This window comes from Crocuta crocuta, unplaced genomic scaffold, assembly GCF_008692635.1.
Source record: "Crocuta crocuta isolate KB4526 unplaced genomic scaffold, BGI_CrCroc_1.0 scaffold2174, whole genome shotgun sequence".
In the NCBI taxonomy this organism is placed as follows: Eukaryota; Metazoa; Chordata; class Mammalia; order Carnivora; family Hyaenidae; genus Crocuta; species Crocuta crocuta.
In genome coordinates this window covers 61,923-66,854 of record NW_027532818.1, presented here as the reverse complement: position 1 = coordinate 66,854, position 4,932 = coordinate 61,923, and the positions used below count along the sequence as shown (strand labels likewise).

The 4,932-nt window shown below is 42.0% G+C and overlaps 2 long non-coding RNA genes across 3 annotated transcripts in view; one reads left to right on the top strand and one right to left on the bottom strand.

Annotated features, from left to right (window-relative positions):
- Nucleotides 1-620, bottom strand: part of LOC144245672 (uncharacterized) — a 4,105-nt gene extending 3,485 nt beyond the window's left edge. Inside the window, exon 1 of the long non-coding RNA XR_013339383.1 lies at nt 564-620. This is a non-coding gene — a long non-coding RNA (uncharacterized LOC144245672). The remainder of the gene's footprint in view (nt 1-563) is intronic.
- A 117-nt stretch (nt 621-737) lies between these two features.
- LOC144245671 (uncharacterized) overlaps nt 738-4,932 on the top strand; it is a 22,607-nt gene continuing 18,412 nt past the window's right edge. Inside the window, exons 1-2 of one of the 2 annotated variants that reach the window (XR_013339381.1) lie at nt 738-863; nt 1,717-1,955. This is a non-coding gene — a long non-coding RNA (uncharacterized LOC144245671). Of the gene's footprint in view, nt 864-1,713; nt 1,956-4,932 lie in introns of both variants that reach the window. The other variant, XR_013339380.1, reaches the window with a different exon arrangement.

Sequence of the window (4,932 nt, the reverse complement as noted above, 5' to 3'; positions counted from 1 at the left end):
GATTTTAATTGATTTATACGTCATTGTAAGTAACCCCATGTAGCTAGTGGCTACTGTATTAGGCGGCATAGTTCTGGTCCTATCAGACACCACACCTACTTTTCTCCACTAAGATCTTCACTTTTTCCATTATATTTCTTTTTTTTAAATATATTTTTAAATTTTATTTATTTGTTTTAAGAGAGAGAGACAGAGCGAGCAGGGAGCAGAGTGAGACGGAGAGAGAGAATCCCAGGCAGGCTCTGCATTCTCGGTGTACAACCTGATGCAGAGCTCAAACTCACAAACCGTGAGATCACAACCTGAGCCAAAACCAAGAGTCGGATCCTTAACCAGCGGAGCCCCCCAGGTGCCCCTGTTATATTTATTTCTAAATGTTTTCTAATTTTGCTATTGAAAATGGTATCTGCTTTGATTTGTATTTCTGGGATTGGTTGGTTGTATAAACGGAATTTATTTTTGTTGAACATTTTTAATCTAGTCACTGTCTTGGTCCCTTTGGGCTGCTGTTACAAAATGCCATCAGATGGGTGGCTTATAAGCCACAGAAACCGATTTCTCACAGTTCTGGAGGCTGGAGGTCCAAGAGCTTCCAGCAGACTCGGTGTCTGTTGAGAGCCCACATTCAGGTTCATGGATGCCCTATTTTCACAGTGGCCTCAGATAGTGAAGGGATGAGGGAGCTTTATGAGGTCTTATAATGACACTGATTTCATCACAAAGGCTCCACCCTCACCCAGTCACCTCCCAAAGTCCCCACCTCCTGATACCATTATGTTGGAGATTAGGATTTCAACCTGTAGATTTTGAGGGGACACAAGCATCTAGTCTACAGCAGGCCGCCTGCCTTGTTAACCTCTTTGGTGAGTTTTTTATAGAGTCCTTTTGAATTTCCAAGCATATTGTCTGTGTTCAGTACAGTTTCTGTTTGGGTGTCATATAAAGTATTTCTAAAGGTTGCTTAAAGTTGCTTCATTAGAAAAATTTCTGGGGCGCCTGGGTAGCTCAGTGGGTTAAGCCTCCAACTCTTGGTTTCCACTCAGGTCACCATCTCACGGTTGTGAGATCGAGCCCCTCCTCGTGCTGGGCATGGAGCCTGCTTAAGATTCTCTCTTCCTCTCCCTTTGTCCCTCACCCCCCCTCAAAAAATTTTTTAAAATTCTACTTATTGCTCATAAAAGTACTGTAACATGGAATTCAAAATTTAAATAAAAACTACGCGGAATCCTGCTGCCCCAGTGATCAACTGTTTTGATTGTCCTTGTTGTTTGCCATTTTTTTAAAATAAACACTCAAATGCAGAAACACCCACACCCACACACACACAAATATACTTTTTATATAAGGTAGCCATGGCGTGCCTGGAATTTCCCTTCAACTGCCTTTAAAGGCAAAGTTCATTTATGACTCACGTTCATCAGGCAATCAGCAAAGATTCCCCCCTACATTCCAGAATCATAATGCCTGTTCCATTCTGCCACCTGTAATTACCTGAGTTAAGCTATGTTTAGAATGTGGTAGGAGAAGGAAGATCCCTATTCAAAATGCGCTTAATATTTTTTTAAGAGAATACATTAGAGCTAGAGAAACAACTATAATTTCGGCTTTTCCATCAATTATGAGGATTTTTCTCATAGTTTTCGTCTTTTCTTTATTTAGTATTTTGTTGCGTGCTACCGCGTGCTAGGTTCTTAATGGACTGTGTTCTCTCAGCAGGTACCACCTGTTCACACCCTGCTCGCTGCCCTTTGCTTGTCTTTACGGCTCAGCACGCGTCACCTCGTTCATGCCTTCTCTGATACCACCCCCCTGCATTCCCACCGACTGCACCTTGTTTACTTCCTTTGAGGCCCTTCATCCAGTTTGCTGCACATTTGCTGAGTTGCTTATTGAATGTCTCTTTCACTCTTCTGAGCTCTCCGAAGGAAGGGACTGAATCTGTTTCCTTCACCGAGGTAAGGCCGTATGATATAAACGCAGCTGGGAGACAGGAGCGAAAATGCAGGGGGTGCTTGGGGACACCCCCTGAATTCTTCCGACATCTTGGGGGCTCTTGATTCCCAGGTAGCCATTCAACAGGGACCACTGTACGGAGCTCACGGGACCCATGAAAGAATATCCGTTCTATCATGGTTGCGCCTCAGGCTTTCCATTTGATCGCGTCGATCTGAAGATCGCAAACTCTGAAAATTTCTCACTAATGATATACAGATTAAGGACGATGCTACCATCTGTCTTTTGATTTAGTACTCCTTTGTAAGCTACGTAGTGAAGAAATCAGATTCTGGTATTTTCTCATATTGAAATTTTATCCAACTTGAGGATCAGGAGAAAAAGTTTGCATTCGTGTAAGAAACATGCTGAATTTAGTTTCTAGGCAAATTGGAAGGGTGTGACATTGGTTTGAAATATTGAAAATGTATATATTAGGTAAATATATACATATAAATACATAATTATTAGATAAATCTTTCAGTATTTATTGAAGTTCTATAAGAAATGTTTCTTCCCCCAAAATGGGATTTTTCCTTCATATAATATTTTTTTAATGTTTTTTATTTCTGAGAGAGAGAGAGACATACAGCATGAGCAGGGAAGGGGCAGAGAGGGAGACACAGAATCCGAAGTAGGCTCCAGGCTCTGAGCTGCCAGCACAGAGCCCAACTTGGGGCTCGAACCCGTGAACTGTGAGATCATGACCTGAGCCGAAGTCGGACGCTTAACCGACTGAGCCACCCAGGTGCCCCCTTCATATAATATTTGATAATATTCTTTTTTATTTATTGTTTGTTGTTGCTTATTTTCACTCTCACTTTACTTGAAAGCCAAATAAAATGGATTTCAACTTACTTTTTATGTCTTTCTCTCTTCTCAGTACAGCTATACAAGTATATCTATGTAATATTGAGAACAAATCTCTTATTTTGGTTATGGTTTAGGGAAAATAGAAAATTTCTAATTAGTTAGATATGGCATTTAATGGTCGGATCGCCTACCATCGAGTTCTGTGTTTTTCCTTGCATGTGAAAAGTAGGGTCAGTTTAATTATATCAGTGTTTATGATACCCGAGTCTGGGGACCACTTATTTGTAGCTTTCCATCAGAGATACCAGAGATGATTTTTTTCAGACTCCAGCTGGAAATGGGGTGTTAACTCCCAGTGCTCACAGTAATAAGTAGGTGTCATTTAACGAAAGAAATCATTAACGCTCAGCAGCCTTGACCTCTTTTTCCTCGGGAGTGACACAATAATAGATGTTGAGAGAACAGAAAGACAAAACTCTTAATTAGATGAAGTGAGTCAAGTGAGGTCAACTTTTAAATGGTTTTCGTCAGTAAACACGGTCATGGAACAAGAGAAACAGAGACCATATATGTAACGTGTGTCGGCTTACCAGCCACACACACAAAAAACCAACAAAAATCCCCCAAACTTGCCCTTCAAGGAAAAATCTTTAGACCCACCCTACTCTTGCACTGTCGAATCAATTAGGTGAAGAAGTGAATGGTGGGAGAGATCAGAATATGAGTATTCTTTTTGTTTTAATGTTTATTTTTTGAGAGAGAGCCAGTGCACACACATGGGGGGCGCGGGCACACAGAGAGGGGGACAGAGCAGAGGCTCTGAAGCGTGAGCTCTGTGAAGCAGCAAGCCCGATGCGGGCTCGGACTCCTAAGATCGGGGCCTGAGCCAAAGTCGGGTGCTCAACTGACTGAGCCACCCCGGTGCCCCAGAATATATGAATATTCTTAAGCGTCAGTGGTCCAGTGTCTAAGTAGTAGTTATTTCAGAAAAAGTGACTCATTCTTTCTTCAGGTGCTGACTATAAGCTACACTCTGATGTCTGTATGCCTTGCTTACATTTACAGCCTANTTTTTTTTTTTTTGAAAAATCTTGGATTTCACAAGTTTTACTTTATTTTTTAAAAAATGTTTATTGATTTATTTTTTTGAGAGAGAACCAGCTGGGCGGGGGCAGAGAGGGAGAGAGAAATCCCAAGCAGGCTCTGTGCTGTCTGCGTCAAGCCGGACCTGGGGCTCGAACTCACGAACTGTGAGATCATGCACGACCTGATCCGAAACCAAGAGTCAGACGTTAAACTGACTGAGCCACCCTGGCGCCCCTCCCAAGGCTAACTTTAAATCGAGATATAATACTTCCCTTCCGTAGGAGCACTTGTTAACAGCCGGTGTGTATTAGCAGTTGCAGAGATAAAGTGCATCATCACCCCCTGTGATTACGGCAGACAGTTTTCAGACAGCATTTCCTTAGTGGTTCTGTAGATTGCTTGTTGCACTTTCGTTCAATATACATGACACTAGTACTTTTTCTTGGGGAAAACCAATTCTAAAGTTCTTACATGTTTTATTGTGTAGGTGGTTTTATTTTCTTAAAAAGGTCCTCAGGTTAAAAAAATTTTTTTTAATCTTTATCTATTTTTGAGAGAGACAGAGCACGAGTGGAGGAAGGAGAGAGAGGGAGACACAGAATCCGAAGCAGGCTCCAGGCTCTGAGCTGTCCGCACAGAGCCCGAGGCGGGGCCTGAACTCACAAACCATGAGATCACGCCCTGAGCCAAAGTCCAAAGCTCAACCAGCTGAGCTACCCAGGTGCCCCTATTTTGTAGCTTTAATTATTTTGTGTTTAAAATAAGATAATAAGTATCTCTTTCCCCTCCCTACTTTCAACAGATTTGTATTTTGTAAACCTTTAATTGAATTTCCTTGGGGAAATATTCTGCATGGATAAAAAATAGATTAAAAAATTTTTTTTATTTGAGAGAGAGCGAGCGAGCGAGCGAGCGCGCACAGGCTAGCAGTGGAAAAGGGAGTATCTTAAGTGGGCCCCATGCTAAGCATGGAGCTCAATCCCACACCCTAGGATTATGACCTGGGCTGAAATCAAGAGTTGGATGCTCAATCAAAGGGGC